This window comes from Tinamus guttatus, unplaced genomic scaffold (genome assembly GCF_059628265.1).
Source record: "Tinamus guttatus ecotype Peru unplaced genomic scaffold, ASM5962826v1 Tinamus_guttatus_pri_ptg000368l, whole genome shotgun sequence".
Lineage (NCBI taxonomy): Eukaryota > Metazoa > Chordata > Aves > Tinamiformes > Tinamidae > Tinamus > Tinamus guttatus.
The window spans coordinates 1,863,385-1,889,275 of NW_028288902.1; positions in this window are offsets into that span (position 1 = coordinate 1,863,385).

Consider the following 25,891-nt stretch of genomic DNA (forward strand, 5'->3'; position numbering starts at 1 on the left):
CCAGAGGGCTGTGCTGCCATTCAGAGGCACCTGGATGGGTTGGAGAGTTGGGCAGAGAGGAACCTCATGAGATTCAACAAGGACAAGTGCAGGGTCCTGCGTCTGGGGAGGAATAACCCCAGGCACCAGTACAGACTGGGGATTGACCTGCTGGAAAGCAGATCCATGGAGAGTAATGTGGGAGTCCTGGTTGACAAGAGGTTAACCATGAGTCAGCAATGTGCCCTCGTGGCCAAGAAGACCAATGGGATCCTGCCCTGCATCAGAAGGAGTGTTGTCAGTAGGTCAAGGGAGGAGATCCTGCCCCTCTGCTCAGCTCTGGTGAGGCTGCACCTGGAGTATTGTGTGCAGTTCTGGGCTCCCCAGTACAAGAGAGATGTGGAAATTGTAGAGAGGGTCCAGTGTATAGTAATGAAGACAATTAAGGGACTGGAGCATCTATTGTATGAGGAAAGATTAAGCAAGCTGGGCCTGTTTATCCCAGAGAAGAGAAGACTGAGAGGAGATCCGATAAATATGTAAAAGTACCTGAGGGGTGCATATAAAGAGCACAGGGTCAAACTCTTCTTGGTAGTGGCCAGTGACGGGAGAAGGGGTAATGAGTAGAAGTTGAAACACAGGAAGTTCTATCTCCATGTGAGGAAGAACTTCTTTCCTGTGAGGGTGACAGAGCCCTGGCACAGGCTGTCCAGAGAAGCTGTGGAGTCTCCTTCTCTGGAGATCTTCCAAACTCACCTGGGTGCCACCCTGTGCCATGTGCTTTAGGTGCCCCTACTGGAGCAGGAGGATTGGACTAGATGATCTCTAGAGGTCCCTTCCAACCTTAACCATTCTGTGATTCCGTGAAACTATTTTGTGACTGGAGCCTCCTTCTCTGGAGATCTTCAAATCTGCCTGGATGTCATCCTGTGCCATGTGCTCTAGGTGTCCCTGCTGGAGCAGGGGGGTTGGACTAAATGATCTCTAGAGGTCCTTTCCAACCTCACCCATTCTGTGGTTCTGTGTGGTCTTCCTGGTGATCCTCTCCATGAAACTCTACAAAGATGCCCATTACACTCTGTGAGTTCAAACTATAACAACACTCATTCCAAAAAGTAAATCCTTCCATTTAAGAAGTCCTTTATTTTCTGAAAAATCTACCAATACCTGAAGATGCTTAAGAAAGTTTCTAAAGAAGTGTGTCTTTGAAAAAGAGAATATTGATGGAAAAACCTGACTCCCCAAAATCCAAGCTTTTGACAGGAACATGCCTATCGGGTGAAAGTTCCGTCCATGAAACATTTCTCCAGATGAGAGTGAAATTTCCCATGTAAAACAAAGAAATGGAGTTATCTGGGCACTCTGTACTGAGTCTCTCTTGCCCCAGGATGTGTATCACAGCTGTATTACTGAGTCTATTGGAGTCTCCGTGTCTTTTTGTTTATTTTCCCACAAAAGCAATTGGTTTGTAGGGTTTCACTCCAAAATTTCATCCTAGCATGTAGTGGCTAAATTCGCAGCCTCACTTCATATAGCAAATCATCAGGGAAACTACTAAGAATACTCTAATACATGATATTGGTTCCTGTACAGCCTTTTTCTTCTCACACTTTATGACTTGTTCCTTGTTTAATCACACTGCCATCTCCTTGATACTCCCTGTCTGAGCATTATGAATAACCTGAATCTCATTTTCACTGATCTTAGTGCTGCAGGCATTTCAGGGGACAATGGACTACAAAGTATCTAGGGAAAAAAAGTAGATGGTATATGAGAACATTTTTAATATCATTTTCTGAATTTGCATTAATTATTTTCTGTTTATTTTTTATTTTTTTTTAAGCATTAAAGGCAAGCATTACTCTGAGATAATTAAAATAATTCCATGCATTTAAAGCAATTGTGCTGTTTGGTGACTTAATGTCGCATAATCAAATAGCTTTTTGCTGAAATCACCGCTTGATTTTAGTATGATGAGCCCATGGCAAAACAGAAATTAAAGTGCAACCTCCCACTTCCCTCCTCCTCTCAAAAATAAAACTAAACAGAATTAAAAGTCACTAACAAAAAAATCAGATTTAGAAAGCAGACAGATATTGTAACACAACTTACAGTTCAGTCACTTCTACTGCACACTAATTCAGCTGATGATAGTAAATTCATCTATAGAGCAATATTGGGTGCTCCTTGCACTATAGTCAAGAATTTGGGTGCAATGGAGATAAAAACCTACCATGACGTGAGAATCAAGCATACAATAACAAACATGTATCCATAAAAACACTATACAGTTCCATGCAATGATACAATGATACAGATGAAATAGAGGCATTCAGTGAAAAGTCTCAAGGTTAACTTGGTATTTCACCATTTAAAGTATATATATATATAGGTGCAACAGAGTGAAAAATCAAGGTGATAAGCACTGGGTATTCCATCTATAACTGCGGCATTTGTACAAAACTGTTCTCAAGAGGTACTTTTTGGGAACAAATTCAATTTACTCTAATTCTGCACACATATACTTCCAACCCATACCTCAGCTCTTCCAAATGCACAAATATATAATGTAAATGCCTCGTCTGGCTAAGTTTTTCTAGGAATATGAATCCAAACTGGTGGTAACAGAGGCAAGAAGATTCAATCTATCACTGGAGGGACTTTAAGCAACTCAAGTTGCCTGATAAAGAAATGTATTTAATTTTTTCTATGCCAGACTCCCAGTATGCAGGCAGATATTAGGTTAATGAAAATTTATGCAGTAAAATCTAATGTGTGCATCAAGAACTTCCTGTAAACAAATATAAGAAGTTGTTATTTCATTTCTTACCTCCTTTAGAAACAGCAAGAGAGAAAGAGCAGGCAATTAGCCTACCCTTTTCTAGATGTCTCATGCAGCCACAGCTGAGCCCTCACATACACTGCAGTAATTTTCTTTTTAAAATTAATGAAGACTAATTAAGGAAAACAAGACTCCACAAAAAAAAGGTATTCTTTTGTGTAAAATTGACTCTAGTAAACACCACAAAATATCATCCCATTAAAGAAGGCCATAAACAATGAGTGACTGTAATATGACCTGATGAATGTTATCCCTGCAAATCAGATACGTGAAATAATACTTTTAGCTCTACTCTAATTTCTCATTATTATTATTATTACTACTACTAATAATAATGATAATATGAAGATACTGAGTATTCTTAACTGAGTGAAATGATATGATGGAAGAATAGAGAAACATTCCCATTATTTCAGAGTTAAAGAAAATTGTTGCAAACTATTTTATGCCACATCCTGATAGCATAGAGTTCTAATTCTGCAATTTGGAGATATCACAGAAGAATGAAAAGGGACCTGTGTTTTCTGTATGTTAGCTCTTGATGTAAGCCAAACCTCAGTAATATTCAACCAGGTGCCATCAGAACCTTTCCCTGAAAAGAACTGTATCAACTCATGACGTATGTATACCCTCTCTTGGGTAATGCTTACTGTCTGACCCCCATCGTTTTATTTCAGGCTAATATTCAAGTCAAAATCTACATGTATAAACCTGTTTAAACATATTTTTAAGATCAAATACTATCTACTGTGCTATGTGTGTGATAAAAGCTGTTCTCAAAGACAAATGTGAGAGAGTCACTTTTGCCTGCATGTTCCCATAATTAAGTCTTAATAAGTTCAGAGCTAACAATACTAATATTTTTTTTTCTGTTTTTAATGTTTTTAAAGTGCTGTATATGCACTGTGATTTATCACTACCACCTGATATGTGGTAATCTCTCATCTCCCACCAGTCAAAATCAGAACCTCAAATGCAAAGAGGATTTACCCTCACTCACTCCAGACAAATCATCCAACTTTTTATTTGAAAAGATAACTGAAATCAGTGAATATCTAGACAGGAGAAACACAGAAAGCTACACCTATTTTGATTTTGTCTCAGCCTAATATCAAATTTCATGTAGGATATAATGATTTATACTGGAGATGATGAAGAAAATTATGAGGTCAATATGAAACAGATTCAAAGGAAGATGAAGATTTGCAGTGATGAACAGCAGCTGCTAGGTTGAATGAAAGCTTTTGCTGAATTTCTTAAAAAAAAAAAATCATGATCCTAAAGGCCTTACAGGCGATATTATTTAATCTTTTCATTAATGTGCAGATCAGCATTTTAATATATAAATGTATTTCTCTCTAACAGTCCAGCTGGCTCTAAAATTAAGAAAATGTTGATTAAATATTCTGATGGCAGAACAAGTTATGTCCACATAGTTCTCTGCAGGAATCAGTCTGGAAGTGTTCCGTGCTGAGGCAATGGATCCTGTTCCTCTGCAGGGCTGAATCCCTCAGGGAGAACACCATGTTGTGCAGCTCCAGACTGTCTGGAGAGCACTTTTGTGTTGCACAGGCAGAGGATCATCATTCCTCTCATCATCATTTCCAATGATTCCAATCATCTTTTCGGATACAGAGGAGAATATTTTAGGGGAAAACATACTTGACTTCAAAGATTAGGGTAACACGACCTACATCATAGTAACACGGATTTTCAAGACTTCCACTGAACTGAAGTTTCTCCCATTCTTTTGGAAATTACAGATGGGAACCTCAGTCTACAGACTGATTGCAGCTGATTTTCCCCTCATCGAACCAGCAGTATAATAAATATATTCAGTCCTACAGTATGTGTAGTACGGAATTTCCACCAGAGATAAGCAACTCCTGCTACCTAACTAGTTTCTGAAAATCTGGTCTGGAAAACTGCTTATGTTTCTTATCACACCTTATCAAAAAAGATTGATTTAAGCTCGTTAAGAAACAAAGAAGGATTATGACTAAGAATCAAAAGGCAAACTTAAGAGTATACCAAAAGAAACTGATGATTGTTTATAAATACACTAGGAAGATGTAAAATAGGAAGAGAAAAGAGCAATGTGATTTAAGGAGCAAAGTGAGTTCCAAAAATATATGTTAACAAAAAGTAGATTGTAAATCCTAAATTACTTTCTAACTGTCAGAGCAGTGAGTTCAGTTGTTGTGTCTTTAAAACTGGAGCAGTAGGAGCAATCAGTTCATAAATACTTTAGGACTACTATGGGTACTCTGTAGGAAGAATGAGACTGTGTCATCTGGATATGGCCACTTTGATTTGATTATTTCAAAGTGCATTGAATTTTGGTGACTTGTCCAGATGATCAGCCAAGCAGATGCACAAAACGTGTAGAAATAATCTTGGCTCTCACTCCCTTCCTTTCAAAGGCTCGCAATCCAGGACTACACAGATCTGAAATCAAGCATTTCCATTTCCAGTGTGCATCAATAAAATAACATTATAGACTCTGCCTATCCTTTCTTGTGGTTAATTTATTCCTACTCCCAGATGTCTATCTCCAAGACACAGTCCTAGATCTTTATTTCATAGTGCTGAATGTTTCAATGTTCAATATCCTCAGTATAAGATACCAATGAATACAAATTCATTCTGGAAGCAGAGCATCCCTATTTCTTTATATACCAATACATGGTGATTCCACAAAAACAGAGCACATCATAAATTATATAGAAAGTTATGCAGAGGAAAATGGTTATTCCAATGCTCCAAAAGTACAGAAACAACATGCTGACAAAGCACTAAGGCTGTTGTCCATCCTGCTGTGAATGTTTTAGACATCGGGTAAATAGCATGAGATGTAAAATGTGCATCAGTTTTGGACCGACATCAGAAAGAAATAGAGAACAAAAGTTGTTCTAAGTATGACTCCTGAAAGTACAGACAACAGAAAAGTGGAATCTCCCAAAAAATAGAAGGACAAAGTCTATCAAGGCATTACAAACAAATCATAAGATGTATCCAGTACAAGGCAAATGTAGTCATTAAGACAATCTTAGAGCAAATAAGCTTTATGATGCGAATAAATATAGAGATAAAAGCTTATTGTCAATGATGGAAGCAATAATCATGATGGAGGTATAATAATAATCAAAAACATTATGGAAGCAATAATCAGCAGATTAAAGGTAGGATTCAGGGAAACATTTGATGAAGAAAAATATAGTATTACAATATGTCAAAACTACATTTATCTAAGTATGAGCACTGTCTTAGTTTTCATTGACATTTGAAGACAGCTAGTTCAGGTAGCACTATGGAAAGCTGTGTGGACTTCCAGATAAGTTCACTGAAATGTGAAAACTTTGCCCAAAGGGTTCTGCAGTGTTTTAAGAATTGGTGGAAAATAAGCAAGTGACTCAAATCAAGGGAAAAACACCTCCCTGTTCTTAAAGCATGCATAGGGATTGTCAGTTGCACTGAGAGCATGACTTTGATCTCCACATAAACAGGTCAGTTTACATAGGTGACAGCACACCATCAGCAGTTATGCTCGAATTCCTAGTCATTTCTTATCTTAATATTGTCAGCTGATTTAGTCTTAATGCAAATATCAGGAAGATGAATGGTAGTGTTTGACAAATGTAGGTAAAGGACTATGTGTGACAATTTAGAGCCACAGCTATGCCTTGATTCATCTGACTTTCTTGTAACATTTATAGATGATGGCCATGCCAGCAACATGGAGAGAAAAGCTATGTGTCACAGAACAGTTTGAATTAAGTTTATCTGCAAATAGCAACTAAATTAAAGAAAACAAAGCAAGGGTTTACTCTGACAAATGCTAACAGGAGAATTCTTCAAAAGTGAGAAATCTTTCATAAATAAAAGTTTATGTAACAGTTGAGCCTCACCTCCGTCCCGGAAAAGTGATGGAACGGCTCATGCTGGCCATTGTCTCCAGGCACATGGAGGACAAGAAGGTGCTCAAGAGTAGTCAGCATGGATTCACCAAGGGGAAATCATGCTTGACTAACCTGATAGCCTTCTATGATGAAATGACCGGCTGGATAGACGAGGGGAGAGCAGTGGATGTCGTCTATCTCGACTTCACCAAGGCTTTTGACACCGTCCCTCACAACATCCTCCTGGGCAAGCTCCAGAAGTGTGGGATAGATGAGTGGACAGTGAGGTGGATTAGGAACTGGCTGGATGGCAGGGCTCAGAGGGTGGTGATCAGCGGTGCAGAGTCTAGTTGGAGGCCTGTAGCTAGCGGTGTCCCCCAGTGGTCAGTCCTTGGTCCAGTCCTGTTCAATTTATTCATCAATGACCTGGATGAAGGCACAGAGTGCTCCCTCAGCAAGTTTGCTGATGATACCAAACTGGGAGGAGTAGCTGATACCCCAGAGGGCTGCGCTGCCATCCAGAGGGACCTGGACAGACTGGACAACTGGGCGGTGAAAAGCCTCATGCAATTCAACAAGGCCAAGTGCAAGGTTCTGCACCTGGGGAGGAATAACCCTAGACACCAGTACAGGTTGGGGACTGACCTTCTGGAGAGCAGCTCTGCAGAGAGGGACCTGGGTGTCATGGTGGATGATAAGTTGACCATGAGGCAGCAGTGTGCCCTTGTGGCCAAGAAGGCCAATGGGATCCTGGGCTGCATTAAGAAGAGTGTCTCCAGCAGGTGGAGGGAGGTGATCCTGCCCCTCTACTCAGCCCTGGTGAGGCCACATCTGCAGTATTGTGTCCAGTTCTGGGCTTCACATTACAAGAGGGATGTGGAGCTGCTGGAGAGAGTCCAGCGCAGGGCCACAAGGATGATCAGGGGCCTGGAGCATCTGCCCTACGAGGAGAGGCAGAGAGAGCTGGGCCTGTTCAACCTGGAGAAGAGAAGGCTGAGAGGGGATCTAATCAGTGTCTATAAGTACCTCAAGGAAGGGAGTGAAGAGGATGGTCCTGGTCTCTTTTCAGTGGTGGCCACTGATAGGACTAGAGGAAATGGCCGGAAACTGAAGCACCAAAAGTTCCACAGGAATTTAAGGAAAAATTTCTTAACAGTGAGGGTGACAGAGCACCGGAACAGGCTGCCCAGAGAGGTTGTGGAGTCTCCTTCTCTGGAGATCTTCCAAACCCGCTTGGATGCAGTCCTGTGCCAAGTGCTCTAGGTGACCCTGCGTATGCAGGGGGGTTGGACTAGATGATCTCTAGAAGTCCCTTCCAGCCCTAAGTATTCTATGATTCTATGATTCTATGAAATGTATCATAAATGGATTGAGGTTATCAAGTTGTTAATACCTTTTGAGTATGAGGATTGTGCATAACAGCAAAATTTATAGAAGAAAAATATAAGACAAATTCATTGTGCTAATTAATTGAAGATATATCAATAGGGAATGCCCTCTAAGGTGTTCTGATTAACTCCTAACACTTATGACACATAACCATCTAGCCTCGTTTTGCAGAAGCTTAAAAACTATACTGCTACAAAAAATATATATTTTACTGCAATGATTTATATAATAGTATCATTTTTATTATAAAATGCTGTGAATAAAGTAGAGAATATTTTTAATTAGTATTAATGCTATCTTAAGATATTATTTAGGTTTTTAGGTAAAAACTAAATAAACTAGAACAAAGCGCTAATGAGCAATCTAACTGTCATTACTTTCACTGATCACTGTGACTCTTATAGAGTTGAACATTTCTTCAGTGACAAGGAAAGCATTTTCCAGATAATCTGTTTTGTTTTGTCTTCTCTCTAAGGACTAACTACGATTTTTAACCACACATCAAAACCTCAGTTAATTTCTTATAAACTGAAATTGATTTTAAAATCCTACAACAGGAAAGAGTAACAGATACACCAAAGAACAATCTTAATATCCAGTTTAAATATCTAAACATCTGGTGTTGGGCTCACGAGACGTGTCCTATGGTACTCCAGACTTTTAGGAGCACCTTTAAGGCAAGCTTCTTATTTATAAAATTCCTCATAGACTTTGGACAATAAAATGTGCTATGTAGGATTAAAAACACACATGTTAGAACATGAAAATATAAGAGAATTTGGAAGCATGTACACACCTTGTGCTGATGACTATTGATGTTACATGATATAGTATTAGTTTAGTGGGAAATTGAAGTACACAAAGAACTGAAAGTATGGGAGGTATCCATTGTGTTGGAAAGGAAAAGGATCAGCCTGGAAGGAGATCACCTTTAGGGATTTGGCATGGACCAAACACAGTGTTTAAGCTCACAATTTTCTGCCTGCATGATATTTTCTACTGCCACTGCCAGAGGCATAACAGATATATGGGACACTGATCTCACTAAGCAGGGCATTTCAGGTGGTCTCCTTTCTTAAGTTCTTACGACTGCTTAATTTTTCATTACTGACCACAACATAAGGTGTCAGGAAGTGCTAGTGAAATCTGTCAGGAACACAAAGCCGTCTGTCACCGCAGAATTAGACTAGACTGACGAACAAGGAAGACCTGGGTAACCTTGAGTAGTGGAGCAGCAGAAGTATCATGGAACCTGCTAACACAGCAGTGTAAACTCATTGAACATTTTGCTAAGGATTTTTGCTTTAAAACAATAGCTCAGTACTGGGAAATGAAAAAGACGGAAAAACTCAAAAGGATGTGCCATGAAAAATGTAGTTGTTGTTATAGCAGAAGAATCCAAAACAGAAGTGTGAACATATATGTCAGTTTGCTTGTATTTCTCAGGAATACTTTCTGACACTCTGAACACTTACATTCAAGAAAGATTAATTCAAATTGCAGCAGATTTGAGGAACAGTGTCAGGATGCTCAGAGGAACCGCAAACTGATATTATGAGAGGAGTCCAGCGACACTGCTGAACTACAGTCACAGAAGATGATACAGTGTTGGGTAGGAAAACTAGCTTCAATAGACCCACTACAATAATAAATACTTCAGTGTGAGCTAAGATACATTGTCAAGACTGCCACTCGCACCCCAGCTATCTAATTAAAAGCTACTCACATATCTCTACACTTCACACTAGTCACAACATCAGTAGCAAAACACAGATAGATATCTGGTGTAAAGGTATGATTTATAGTGACAGCCTAATGCAGTGTAGCTCATTAGCCTGGAAATAAATAAAACAAAATAAAATAAAATAAAATAAAATAAAATAAAATAAAATAGCTCAGAGAAGGTACCTTTGCTCTTAAGAAATGCAAGGCAAACCTCACAAAGAGAGCTAGGAGATATTTAACCTACTTGGCTATACCATAAAAAAAGGTTGACATAAATTGTCCCTGAAAGTATTCAGCCTGGATATTAAACAAGGCTTCTAATTAACTAAGCAATGAGCTCCAAGTGCAGTCTTTTGATCAGAACTGTGCATCTTGAATCTAACTATTTTTAATACGGAGTTTGATTAGATTATAAATAGTACCTAATATTGAGATTGCCTGCAATAATAATAATAAAGAAAGTCTAATGTATTGTTATGACTGAAAGCATATGTGGATTGTATTACTGTGTAGGACTTACTTTGCCTTTCTTTAAACAAGAATCCAGCTTACTCTTTTTTTACATTAAGAGGGAGTTTAATAGAGTGTCTCATTGCAAGACTGCTTCTCAGATGATCTCAAAAGGATGAATCAAGCTTTTGCACGCATGTACAATAATTCTTTTTCTATTTAAAATTTTGTTACATGGTAAAAGTGAAAAATTCTAGTAATTATAACTTTATCTCTCATGCAAATTCAAAGGACTGAAGAATGCTGATTTTTACTCATTGCCTTTCATAAACATTTTATTTAAAAAAATATTCTGCTATTTTAAAGAGAATAAAACAGAATAATTCTTACTTTACTGCAAATTCTGATACCTCTTTAGCACTGCATCTTAGCTTCTCTCCAGGTATTGCTGTGACTACACTCCAATACAAGGATCATTAATCAAGAAAAAAAATGTTAAGTCTCTAGTAATGTGGGAAGACAGCTGCAGAATACAGGTATATGAAAGATGGGCCTTATGTGGAAGCTGTGCATTTCTTTCTTTATACTTAGATGGGATGCTTTTGGAAGAGAATTAATTTCACTTGTTCAGAGAAGATCAGATTGGAGGGAATGCCAAGCAACAGTACCTCAAGACAGAAGTTCCCTGAAGCTCATGAAAAATTGAAGTGTATGAATTTCACAAGAAGAACATTTCACCTCTGGAGAAAAGATTCTGAAATGAAGAGATGAAACAAACAAACAAGCAAACAAAAAAAACGCTCAATGCTTTGTCTACAGGAAATGCACATATCCTGTCATAAGAGAAAAATAAATAACGATGTTTATACTTCCAGAGGAAAATTAAATTTCTTGTTCCTTAGTAACAATGAAGCTGCAAAGGGGTATTCTAGAATGAAAAAAAAAAAGAAAAAAAAACTATATAATTACTTTTTTATGTAAGAACTTGCCATCTGTCATCTAATAGTTGGTCTCTGCTACAGTATCTAAAAGGTAAATTATTTTGAGTCCTTTCAAAACAACAAGTGTCTACGGCTCTAAACCACAGAATGACTGAAGGGACAATGCTATACTTGGAGCATAACACAGAGAAAAGATCAAAACAGGCAATAAGCCAGCCTACTGAAACTGAAATAAATGTCAAAGTGCCAGCTTTGCTCTGAGGAAAGAATACTTGTATATGCATGAGTATAGATATAACTATTTTCCTCTTGCATATGTGTTAGTGATTCAATCACTGCCTAGCAGAATGTCAGTACACTCCTAAGCAGAACATACTCTCAAATAGTGGGGTGGGGAAATTAAATAAAGGATTTTTTTTTTCCCGGAGGAAATAATTGTGGTGGGATCAGCTACTGTTTTAAAACTAATAAAGCTACAAGGAGTATGACTTGTTTCTGAGAGGAAATCAGATTTCATTTGAAAAATCTGCCATCTGTACTCTTCTGCATTTCTTTATAGGGATTATCTTTGTGTGATACTGTCATCCACTATAACAGAGGATCATGTCTTTCCATGTTGCCAGAGACATATAAATAAACACACTGGAAATGAGAAGAATAAGGCTCAGTATGGGACAAAGCTATCTGTTGGAAACCCAGACATGTAGATGGAAAGAAAGATAAATGATCAGAACGAAATCCGGTTTTAATACAGTGATTGATGATTGAAGATAGCTCAAGGAAACTGTATGTTTTGATGTTTTGTTTTGTTTTTATTGGAAAAGAAATACATTAAGTTGTGATATTTGTTTATTCTTCTATTCTCTATGGAACATGAACAAATGTGTGCATTACTTGATATTATAATCACTAAAAATAAACTGGAAAAAGTCTTTAATTGAGCTAGAAGAGAAGAATAATAGACTGGGAGCCTGGCCTTTGGGACTCATTAGTCTCTGCTTCTGTACCAAACATCTAGGGAACAGGAAAGTATCTTTGGATTACATTTCACAAGCTAATTTAGTCTTTGAGCTGTGCTTTCCATCCAGCTGAGTAAATATTATTTGCAGCCAACTGAGTAAGTCATTACATTAGCTATAGTGAAATTGCTGATTTTGAGCACTTAGAGTGGAGAAGGTCAATAGCAACAGGAAGAATTAATAGGCATGAGGCTTTTATAAAGTTCCACAAAGTTTAACATCCGCTCATTTAAAAATAATACTTTTTTTGAATCTCAAAGGTACAAAGGCAAGGTAATTCTTGCCTTGGGTTGCTGTGACAACCTTAACACAGCTTCTGTGAACAACCTGAAATCATATCTAAGAACACAATATAACTGTAATTTCCAGTCAAATCAAAGAAAGTTAAAGGTAAGGGGAAAAAAAGAGACATAAAGGAGAGGACAATCACTATGTCTTTTCTTGTCAATCCTGAGAGACTCTGAAAGAACTATGATCAATAAAAATTAAGAATTTAATTTTTGTTGGTTTAGTTTTGCTATTATTATTATTTTGATATTAAAGCCTCGAGGACTTCATTACCCTGGAGGGTTATGTCTACCTTTAAACATCAAACTGTTCCAGTACACACTGCTCCCTGCAGAGCTTAGCTAGAGCACAGCTTTGCTCCATTTTATGCAAAATAACTGAACTTCTTCCTAAGAAAATTAAAGCTCACAAAGGAAGAGGAGTAGATCAGAGAGAAGAAAAGTGAGCCCAAAAGTGAATCTGGGGTACTTACCCACCTTAAAAAGCTGGAAAATATTCCCGAAGCATCACCATCCCACAGTTTAGACATAGTCAGGGTTGACTCAGAAAGGGACACAGGATTAAAATGACTCTCCTGTAGTCCTGTAGTTTTCCACATAGACTTCTAGAAACTCACTCATGTATCTGTTCATCATTACAGTTGTTGTTTAAACTCAAAGTCACACAACTCAGAATAAAGGACATTTCTAATACATATTCAGTGCTTCTCCCTTTGTTGAAGAGCTAATAACTCCAACATGTCAAAGAAAATCTTAGCATTCTTATTTTTGATAATGTTAAAATTTTGGGAAAAAAACATGCAAAGAGAAATAATGCACTCATACTCTGCATCACAAAGAAGCAAAAGAGGACAGAGATTTTATTTTTTAATTCTTTGTAAGTCACCCTTCAGAACAATACTGATATTTGGAAAGTCGGTTCTTCAGACAGGGTAAGAGCCTCATGAACTGACACTCTGAGTGTAGTTTGCCATTTTTTTCTCACTGATATTGCTTGTTTTCATTAAAGTGGGATTAAAGCCAACAGAAAATACTGCAAGAATCCTCTCAGATACCATAGCATGTTCCACCCCATCACTCCTGTAAACACAACACACTCACAATGAAAAAGCTAACCAACAAGATGGCCAGCAAAAGAGCTGGTTTAAAATGAACATTGCTGATATTTACATGAAAGGGAAAATAATTGCACATACTTGCACCGAAACCAGAGACTAAAATTACACTCCTCTGACTAAGAAACACAAAATATACTGTTCACCTTGCATCCGATTAAAGGTAGTTAATCCTTGAGAAGATTCTTTATCTTTCTTCACATTGGTCTATTTTATTTTATGTGAATTCAATGGATATAAAAGAGTCATCCACAAACTCCGGTGTGCTTACAAATTACAGTTGCACCAAAACATAGGACTTGTAATCTACTCATGGACAAATAAAGGATATTAAAAGGACTACATGATTATAGGTTAATACTTGGTTCATGCAGAATCTTTGTCACATATATCATACAGATGTGCAGAGGTAGTTAATACTAGATTCATTCTGTGTGTCTGTGATCTCCAGAAATCTGTACTGAATCCTCTCCCTTTCTTCATGGCAATTTTCCCTAATAATAGGGACTACAGATCTGCTGAAGCATTGTCATGATAATAAGCTCTATTTCGCCAAACAGTAGGTCTGTTCAGGTTAAAAAAAATAATTCTGAGACATATAGTAGGTGTATTCTTGAAATATTTCCTAAATTTAATAAAAGGCGTTCTAAAGAAAATATTTCAAATCCTAATATCACAAATGGCTGAAGGCAATTTTTGAAGTGATTAAAGTATTTTAAGAAACAATTTTGTATTAAATTAATTTTAAGTGAAATGTGTTCTTTTTCATAAAAGCTAAATAGAAAAAAAAAATCATAAGCTTTGTGGAATTATCCTGACAGGATTAATAAAGTTGCTTGGTTTCACAGGATTTGGAGAATTCCAGTCAGACATCTGTTAATGATCTCACAAGGGACCATGTCTAATTCTCTTTGCCCATATTTTTTGGAAGACTGGGTATTAAATACTTGCTTCTTCCATTTCTCCTCAAAGCTTCTCTTCTGACTATAGATACAGGAGATAAATCAGAAAGAAGGAAGCGGGGAGAGAACCTACTGCCTGTTTCTGAATTTGTGTGATATAAATAGTGTCCAGGGCACTGTGCTGTGTCTGAGTTTTCACCATGCCTACCACTGCAGCTAAGAATTAAGCTGTGAAAAAAAAATGCTGTTCTCTCAGTAATGTACAGAAGCACAGCTAATGTTGAGGGAGTATTACCTTATAGGAGAACCCTGTCTTCAAAGGTTAGCTCCCCAGTCTCACTCCTAGATTTAATCATGTGGAGGACCTAGGTACTGTCCATCAATGCTAGTAGTAAATAGTAGTTTATACAATCGTCTTCTGTGGGCCAAGGAAAACCTCTGAATAACCAGTCGCAAACTATGACCACCTGCCCGATTGCCAGCAGGAAAATTTGGAGAACAAAAACAATCTGGCAAACTGATAGCTCGAGGGACAGTGGCTCGTTCTAAGTGCCTACTTATTAAGCCTCTCTTGTGTCTCAGTATTAGGTATGCAGGCGTGATCATAAGTCAGCAACATACCAACATACTATCTGCTTAGCAGGACTATTCCCCAAAATATGCTACTTTTTTTGTAATGTATGATATGTGAAATATGGAAGGAAGATTTTGTTTTGTATGCAATGCCATCTGAAGAAGCAGGAGATGGCTGAAGTTGAACCGTAAAGGACACTCTACCAGGAAACTGATTTTGAGAAAGAAATGAGTACTCCAGGAAATACTATGAATATAACTGAAACAACAACAACAACAAACTCCGTTTCAGCACTTCATTTACAAGGAAAGCAGGAAGAAATCCAAGACAACCTGAAGTCAGTATTCAGAAGACAGAGGCTGCTGTTTAACATGAGTTCATAGCTGTAATGGAAATATGAGTGCTGAGGATCTTAGCTAAGAAATTCTGAGTATTAAAAAAGTACTTACTATTAAATATTGATGATAGATGAATTCATATGCTGTTTTTTCTCGAGTCTTTGTTTACAGTCTTATAAGAAAAACCTTACCTTAGATCTTGTTGAAAGAGAGCTTTACCCTCCTTAGCTCTTTCTGGAGGTAGAAGCAATTTCACATGCACCAAAAAGCTGACTCTGTCCATTTGGAGCATCGAGTCAAGTAAATCTGTTGAGGCAAGAGCACCGACAAACTGCAGTCACAATTGCAGGGAATTCGCACTACAGGATGTCTGAAAGAGCTCAAAACCTTGTATGTCAAAGATGACTACAAACACTCAGTGGCAGACTGAGGAAAGCCTATAAATTCAGGCTGCTAGATTTATTATCATTTGTTTTTTAAAAATTTATTTTGGCTTAATTTCTCCAGATTTCACTTAATCTTGCTCCTTTATTTCCTTTGTGATTCCTCATATTATATTTACTTGTAAAGGCAAATAAGTAACAGGTAACATATAAAATAATTCAATTCACAATGAATTACTCATCAGACAGATTCCAAAGGTAGTTTCAAAATAGAAATCTTCTAACCATATGGTATCATCCAAGGGAAAAGCCCCTACTACTTTGCATGAAATGGTATTTCCTATCAACTCTATCAGTTAGTTACCAAGGCTTTTTAATTGTATCTGTTATTTGATACAGGGCAACATGATAGTTGGATGAACAGCAGAAGAAAAACAGATTAAAAATGAAATTCTTTAAGGATTTTATATGATATAACAATAGGAGTGACATATGGTGACCCTGCATGATGATCTCTAGAGGTCCTTTCCAACCTTAACCATTCTATGATTCTATGATTCATTTATCTTTAACAAAAGAGTAGCCATCTAAAATACATACATATATAAGGTTTCAATTAATGCATTATCTTATCTTATTTTTGGTTATTTCGAACACTACAAATGTTATAAACATGAATAATGTTAAACCATACTGATTTCACTTGTGCTACTCTGATACAAAGAGGTGCATGTATACAACAGGCATGCAGAGGCAGGAGCTGTGCTTGTAATTGGGTTAGAGATATGGAAGGCTGATTGTGCCTGAATAAGTACTTTCCAATAAAATGTTAAATTAGAAAATTCTGATGTGTCAACATTGAAATTTCTTTCAATATTTTTCTCCAAATTGAGGCATTAGATTTTCACATGCAAAGAATGATATTCCTGAAAGATTCAGTCCTGAATGGTCCAAGCACTGACTTGGGCTGTGAGTCATGGATGTTCGCACCTCTTTTCTCCCTGATCCTCCCTCTAAGATGCTTTAGCAGGACCCCAAGCCCAGCACTGAGTTACCCTCCTGTTTCTTCAGTGAATTCCGTCATGGTTGCATGGCCAGATGATGTGGCTTTTCTTTCCTCTCTCTCTCTGAAACATATTCCTACACATTACAAGCTGCTGAGGTATGCACTTATTTTTTGAGACTAGCCTCCTAGCCCAAGCCCTTTTCAATTAGCACAGCTGCCTCCTGCGCTCCTTCCTGAGGAATGGTCATGGCAGGATGCAATTTCGCAGTGTGTTTTCTTCAGCAATAAAGCTAATAGAAATGATTTCTCAGGCCTGGCTATATCTTCTGCAGTTTACAAATTCCCTTTGCTAAGGTAATCCAGTTAATGAGGCTGTGCTGGGAAACAAACCCATGAAGCAGTTGACAATGCACATCCTCCTCCAAGAAAGGGTTTTCCGCAGTGATGCAAGGAGTCTGTCACACTCTTCAGGTTCCAGTGATTTTGCATTTAAATCACAGAGCTGGTTTCTGGGAGAAGCTGGATGAAGGCATATGAGAACCCCATCACTCAACTTCAAAGATGTTTTTACTGTCTATACATGATGTATATATAGAATATGTACATATATAGTAAATTTTTATAAATACATTCACACATACATACACACTTATGTAATCCCACTAAGGAGCTATTAGTTTGGGCCTTTGCAATGCCTGAATCTTAATCAATTTTTTGTTTTGTTTTTCTTTTTTCCTTCTTACTTTCTTTGTTTTTTTTTTTTTTTTTTTTTTTTAATAACAGATTGGCTATTTACTTCCATAGTAGTTAGGGAAGCAATCTTGTCTCAGAGACTCTAGACACTGATTATTAATATCTTTTCTAGTCTATTAAATGATATTGGTATTATCTGGTAGCATAATCACAGCTGTCTATAATATATATATTACACTTGCTAATGTCTGACTTCCTATTGGTCCTCCTATTGGCTCTATTACAGACAGAATTAAAGTAAATTGCCACCTCATTATGAGTTTCAGAGTCACAGTGGCTTGTCCTTGGACTAATTTTTAGTTTTTTCCTATCTTGTTTTGGAACTTGTCTATTTTTAAAATCAGGCAAGCATGGAAATTCACTACCATTTGTCCATTTGATATGCAGCTCATGAAAGCAAAGGTTGTTTTATAAATTTGAGCAATAATTTGTTTGATTTTTGCATAATGTATGATGATAACATTTATATCAGTAATTTTATAGTGTATTTAATGTGAAAAATTCAGGTAACCAAATTTTGTTGGCCAGCATGCCAACTGCTGAAGTAGAAAACTTCAATGCGTTTCAAGTTTTCAACTGTAACAACAGGAATTAGAGCAATGAAGAATATTATCTTTACAAAAGAAACACGTATATATGCGTTGTTTTGACTCATCATTAAATTTTCTCACTGTATTAGTCAGCTGATAATCTTTTTTGAGAGCAATAGTAACATTTACAATTTGCTTTGAATTCTTCTTGCATATGCTGAACAAGATAAGTTACCTATAGCTGTTTTGGACAAAATGCTTATTCCTTTCTCTTATAACTAATTTACAACAAAACAAATTACAGAATTGGTAATGTCGGAAGTTAAATGTCATAGCACAATGGAGAAAATGATACATTTAATTTGGTTTCTATCCTTAAGAGCAAATAATACAGCATATTATTTTGTGTTTTGGTTTCTTCAAATACATTCTCAAATATCATCTTTTTAGTTTTATACCCCCTTTTTTTTTTTAACTGTGAAAGCTTTTAAATTATGCTTTGCTCAGACAAGATCAGAACAGTGACAAGATCCAGGTGGGCACAGTACTTTTATTAAAAATGTGGATAAACAATGGAAAGTCCAAAGAAGAGCAACAAGGGAGACCAAAATCCAAAAAAAAAAAAAAAAAAAAAGACCAGGAGAAAAAAAAAAAGAAAGATTTGGGAATGTTTATTCTCTGCATTCATCTTGCATAGAACAAGAAGTAATCATCTGAAATTGTAGCATAGGAGACTTTTATTAGACACAAGAGAAAAAGTCTGTAACAGTAGGAAGGGTTAGGGACTGAAGCAGATTAACTATGTGGTCACTGCGTCTCCCAGACATGTCTCAGCAACCAGAAAAATATCTACCAAGAATGGTGTAGGAGTCACTGAGTTTGCAGTTTTGCAATGAAAAAACAAAACAAAACAAAAAAAAACAGACTATATGATATTTCTAAGTTTCTCCCAGTTTTAGATTTTACTTGGACTAAGCTATCTTCCCAGCAATATCTAGCCAACCTTGATTTATTAGCAGTAATAAAGACAAGGTGGTACAGACCGGAAGGAAACTTAGAAACCCAACCTGCACTGAATGCCTTACTGAATCTCTTTCCCAGCTCTCAGCACACATTGCTGCTCTCTGTTCTCTCCCATTTTTACCTATGGTCACTGTTTCAAGGTGGTGCAGGTTAAAATTGCCCTTCATTTTCTGTAAAAGTCAACTCTTACTTTATTGTTCCTGTCAAAAGGGTTTTTTTGTTACCATTTTGTTTTTGTTTCTTATTGTTGACTTGTTTTTTGTCTTGTTTTGTCTTGTTGTTTTAATCTTACACAAATACAGAGCTACAGCTTGCAGTTTCTGAGTACAAATATACCTGCTACTAATTGTATCCTCAGAAAAATATCAAATGCTCCAATCTGTGATGATTCTGGAGACAGCCTCCCACAGGCAAGAAGCGACTGTCATGAAGTCAGTTTCTGGCCTTTTCCCCTTACTTTTCTCCCTACAGTTCCTAAAGAAAGAGAACAGAATTGCCTCACTGAAACCATTTTGATATCCAGAAACTGAGCTAAGCGTTTTTTAATCAATTTCAGATTTTCTTGCTGCCGTTAGGAGCAGCCTTTCAGCTCACTCTGCCCTAATCCATAGCTTCTGCATCCTCTTCTAACTCAGGATGTGATGGCACCTAAATATTAACCAGTTAAATATATTTTTCAGTCTTAAATGGCTTAAATGGTTCCTTGGAAAATGCCCTCATCTCTATACTCTAGCATTAGCATCAAAAGGAGAAACATTTTCTATCTGTTGTGTTGACACCATGGGCTGAGAAAACCAATAATGTGTTATATATTGCCAGAGGAGGGCTAGAGAAAGAGATCTGATTTTGGCTTAAGGTCAGGTTAATACAAACAAAGTTCCTGTTCAAGTCTGTGAATGAACGTATACTAGTTAGAAGACCAAAATTAAATTTGAACTGAATAAAGCCCTCTCTCCCCTCCTTTTTTTTTCCCCCAGAAAAAAAAATGTGCATTTTGTAATAAATAACCTACTGAAACTACTAGAATTCAGAACTTTAGTCCCAAACTTTACTTCTTCTGCCTGGCCAGTATAGCCACTAAAATCTCCCTCTTTTTCTTCAGGAATCATGGATACTTTCTGCACAAATTCAACAGATGGGGATGGGGAAGGGAGACAAGGAGGGAGAAGAAAGACTGTCCTCAGCTCAAACCACCCTAAATATGGCCATAAAGTAATTTTCCTGTAAATATAGACTAAGGCAAATGGATCAGTTCCTTCAGCTTTCTATGCAAGAGCTGTAAGAAGGAGGTCGGAAATCTAAGAGCAAGAAACTGTCCTATAAATGCCATTTCTTCAAATTAAAGAAACTTATTTTTCAGCTGTAGTATCTACCTGAAAGCATCTAGGATAATACTCCTAGTTAGGAAAAAGGACCTTAACGCTGATGCCTAAGCCTAAAGGAGAGAAAAAAAATGAGAGGGCTTTTTGTTTTTTTTTTTTTTTCTCCCTAAGAAAAACCTTGAACAAAGGCACTCTCCTGCTTCAACCATCATTTTCTGAATTCAAGAGAATCGCAAGGGCTATTTGTCTTTTCCATGACAGTGTTTTTTACATACCCTATAAATATTAAAGTATTTCCATGAATGAAAGCATTAAATAATACAAAAGAAATGAAACTGCTTTGTCCACTTGTCAGCAAGGAAAATATAGGAAGTGATCTGGAAAAGGAACAAAAAGAGGGGGACGTTTTGTGTTTAAATAGAAAGGAATGACTTTGCTTCTTGCTTGCAGAATTGCAGGGTTTTGAAAGCACAAAGCAACTGAAGACATTGTGCAGCGTGTGGAGGAAACTTCTAGGAGGTCCAGAGTTCTGGGAGAAGGGGAGAGGAGAGACAGGAGTGCGCAAGACTCATGTCTGATTTATTCTCATGGCTATCCAGCATTTAAATAAGAAACACCTAGGAATTTTTGGCTGTTTGTATCTCTGGATTCATAAATATGACAAATATTTGGCCCTTAGTGTAAGAATATTTTTGAATTCTGGGGGGAGAAAGTTTTACAAGGAGTAGGATTTCCCGAAGAAAATTTTGAAATTTCCTACTGCAAAAGCTCTTATGCACAAGATGAAAGCAGCCACCAAAGTTGTAACCACATCACATAGACCTACTTTGTTCTTAACAGAACAAGGCATGAGGGGGCTGCACTAGGCAATGGCCTTTCCACACACCAGGCTTGAATGGTGCACACAGCAGCAGAGTTTTCACTGAGATTACCCAGTACAAACACAGCTTGCTGTTGCAATAGTTGATACAGAACTTTTATCTTCTTTGCTGCCAACAAAGTCCAGGAGAACAAATCATACACTGTTATAATATTTATACTCTAAGGCAAACAGAAAATATAGTATAATATGTTTATACACATAGCTTATCTTGAAATTAGTTAGGGTTTCCTTTTTTCCCCCATGTATCAGTTTTGTTCTTTCCACTGACTTTCACTGCCTATGACAAAAGTTTATTAAACATACAGGATCAAGTATTAATAGACAGTTTACATTTTATAATAAAATGATGATTTCTGCCTTCTCGTAATTTAATCAAGCACTGGATCTTTTGTTGTTGTTTGGGTTTTTTTTTTTTTTGCCTTTTTTTTTTTTTGCCTTTTTTAATGGTATAACCGTCTTGGAAAGGTCACATTCTACAGAGAAGAAATGCTTCTTGTGTATAAACTATAGCTATTCAATAATACTGACACAGTCCTTTCCTAACAGGGAAGCAGGACACCAATTATGCAGTATGTTACTGAGACCTTTGAGGTATTACTGCCTCTAACAGAAATGCTTTAATAGATCCAGGAGCGTGTCCAGGCCAGCAAGGATGAATGCATATTCTGATATCATTAGTTTAGCTTACAATTCTGCTATATTGTGTACAGTTTTCTATGTCTTGCCACACAATTCTCAGATCTAGCCATCTAATCACAGACAGGGATGGGGTTGTCTGCCATCCTTTCCACTTGTCAGGATTTGACCCCAATGTTTAAGCTTGGCGCAGCAAATATGATAATTTTGCCATTGCTTCAGAAGTGATGACTACTGTCTCCAAACCATTCATTTAAGTTGTCCTCCCACTCCCGCTGCTCCTTGGTCTGTCTGTATGACGCAGAAACAAAAGAGCAGAATATATGAGAGACGATATGCTCCGTATCGTATGTGAACAAAAACATTAATCATTCGTTCTGGAGAACTTGGGGAACTCAAAGGCAGAGGACAGTAGCTTTTATCTCTGCTCAGGGCTAATTTGAACCTTCATCCAGTCCGGGAAGGAAGTCATGGGGGAGGTTTTGCAAAGATCAACACCAATTTCCTACAGAGGGGAAATATCTTTTTTTCTTTCTTCTTTTATAAAGACAGTGTTATCCATGTCAACACAACATGCATGGAACACTTTGCCTCCTGGCTAGGTGAAGAAGTGCTGGTTGCACTGAGGCAGTCCTGCTAGTGAAGTCAGCAAAGAAGAAAAAGGTTTGAGGCTAAAGATGAGTGATTTATTTATTGCAGCATACGCACCAATGATGCTTCAGTCATTCATGAAAGCGGATCAAATTCATTATTTTTAGCTCAAAAAGTTTTCTGAACAGATCAAAAAACCACCTCAATAGCTAAGTATTTACTTTCTGCACTGGTGGAGGGCATGGGTATGTCACTGTATCCTAGTCTTGAATACAAGGCGCTCTCATATCCTTACACGCAGCAGCACAATGCAAAGAGAATAGCTTGAAATCTTTCAGCTTGCTTGTAGATTAGGAGCTCTGAAGGAATGAGTTCCCTTTGGGTAGTGGATGCAATGGAGCTCCTGGATCATGGCTTCATGTCCTAAGGCCTGGGCACAGCCAGCATAGGGATCAGAGGGAGCCACTGTGGCTTTTCTCTAACCCTTTTTTCCCTTCCATCAGACCTCTCTCTCACATTGTTAAACATAAAACCTTGCCCCTTTTCAGTCTCTCCCTCTGGCTAGAAATATTGAAGAAGTTTAAAAGAGGGATTTGAGCCAAATCTCTTTCCCTTTTCCTGCCTTTGTCTAGTTTGGCTGCCAATCCAAGAGAAGCCCAAGTATTTATTGAGCTTTCAATTCTACCCCATGCCTTCTGCTTCTGTCTCAGGAGTGTTCACAGAAATTTCCAGTACTTCTGTCATCACTCCGCTTTGTCACTGAGCCGTCATGGCTGAAGCACTTTGTGTTTACCTACCAAAGACACTCTGACCCTAAAGTCACTCTGAAGCAGCAGCAGCAGAAAACCCACTCTTACTTTCTACACATTGAAAATATCTCAAAAGCTTTATGAACACTAGTTTTAAATAGGAAGTTGAGAATAATTAAAAACAATAAGGTTTTAGTCAAAGTATCCTAAGTTTTGCAGCTGTTTATTTTTTCTTATTAAGTCGTTAGTCATAAACAACTAACCAAGATCTTGACACTCCCAGTAAAACCCTCTCTGATATACTCATCATTTCAAAGAATAAAAGAAAATAAAATTAAATACCCCATAAAGGGTAGGATTTTGAGATGTTTGCGCATTTAATGACATAAAAATGTGCTGACTACTTATAGGAGTATTTACCATTAGTACTATATATCATTAACAAAGTATTAGAAAACAACATAGCTTTAAGCAATCAATATCATACAGAGGAAATGGACGATTTCTCCCCTGGCTTTGAACTATCAAATGCCAATTTGATAGAGTAGGATTTTACATAAATCCTACCTCAGTTTCTCTGAGAACATTTTAAATGTGACATTTTATAAAAATATTAACATTGAATATCTTTTTCAGCAACTTAATTTTTAAAAAGATTTTTTAAAAGGTTCAAAAATGCTTAAGGTTGGATTCTTTTCCTTTCCATAAAATTGCAAGACACTGATATAGACACTGATGTGTTGTAGAGTCTCAGCTGATTTGGACAGGAAAAAATGCATACCTCTAACATATTTTTTTTCTGATATGTCAAACCTTTTCCCTATATGGCAAGCTGAAATAAAATTTTGAAATATATCAAAAGTTTGCGACCGAATTTTCCACTGTAAAAATATGTTTAAGGGCCATCAGTTTGCTATTATGGAAACTTTATTAAGGTTAACTAGCTTAGATTTTTTTTAAAAGTTTTTTCTAACCTTTTTTTTTAATTTGGAAAATATCAAAGCATAAAATTTGTCAATTTCGCACTTTTTTTTCCTCAAATCTGTTTTCCAAACATGATGTTTTGTCTAACATCTTTACACTCACTTTTTCCCCGGATGAGGCTTTGAAGAGTAGTAAGAAGCTTTTCACTTCATCAGCAATGGTGTTTATATTATTTTACACATCATGTCAAGAAAATCATTTTTAATCCTTTATAGCTTATCTCTTGACACAGAGAAAGTCTATTGGAGTTATGCATTTGCACAAGCGCACTGATAAGGAACCTCAATAAATTCATCATGCCAGAAATGTGAACAAGGCACATCAAAAGAACCAAAGTTCTTTACAGCCACTTTAAGCATTTGTTAAAGCAGAATAATGTAAGATGAAATATAAAATATATTGATATTAAAATAAACATACATAGAATATTAGCATACCCATTACAATATGAGTAAGCCGGGTCAGCAAAGCACTGATTAACAGCATGAGGCTCTCAGCAGGGAAAACAATATGACTCAAAAACATTTATCAGTCTGGAAGAGACATTACTACTTTATGATAATTTTTATAATCACAGTGAGCTGGTATATATACTTTCCTGAGAACAGTATATTCATACATCATGTCAGTAGGCCTGTTGCCTGGATTCAAATGTTTCTATAAAGTACAAGTCAGTAAATCTTAAGAAGAATAAAGTGTACAGAATGGGATATGCAACTAGGTATATAGAGACACACGCACACATCTATCTTATAAGCCCTGTTCTGAGACTTCAGGATTAAGGCTTCTCCAAAACATAGTTTGTATGATATGACCATAACCAATGGAGCAATATTCGTTGTAAGATGAATTTGGCTCATGGGCAGGAGCCCTGAGTGGACAGAAACCCTCACACCAGCTCTTTTAAATGCTTCAGCTAAGGACTAGGCCTTAATGTTTGCAAGGCACTCTGATGATGAAAATTGCCAAGGATGGTGATAATAATGGCCTGAATGCTCCATTGGGATGTTTTAATGTATACTTCCCATTTAATACCCAAAGTAGTGACTAATTGCTTTTCAAAAGGGAAGCAAACCTTTATCCTGAATTCACCCAAGACAAGGGCAAACATCCTCTCCCTGATTTCTTGCTGTGTCAGTGGTCTCCCTTAGTACCTCTCCAAAACTGCACATGGCTCAGCATTGCTTAGGTTACAACATTATTAAGAATATGCCAAATAAAAGCCTGAAGAACAGTGGTGTCAAGAAACTAGGTGCTTTCACAGCACAAATATGCCTCATATTAAAAAGTGCAGATGAAGTTCTAACACATGGCAACTAAACCACCTGTTTGAATTAAGTCTGTGTTACCATCTGCAATACGGATGACTTTTCTACTTTATTTTTCATGTGATTGCTTTGAATTTGGGGGTTTGCATAAAATTCAGAAACGGAATAGGATTGACTGGACAGAAGAGCACCAAGATAAAAAATGTTCCACAGTTTGATGCTATGGAGGAAACAACTGACTCAACTTTCAGGGGCAAACTGTCCATTTGCAACAGTCTGAGTGCACATCCGTAAGAGAAGATT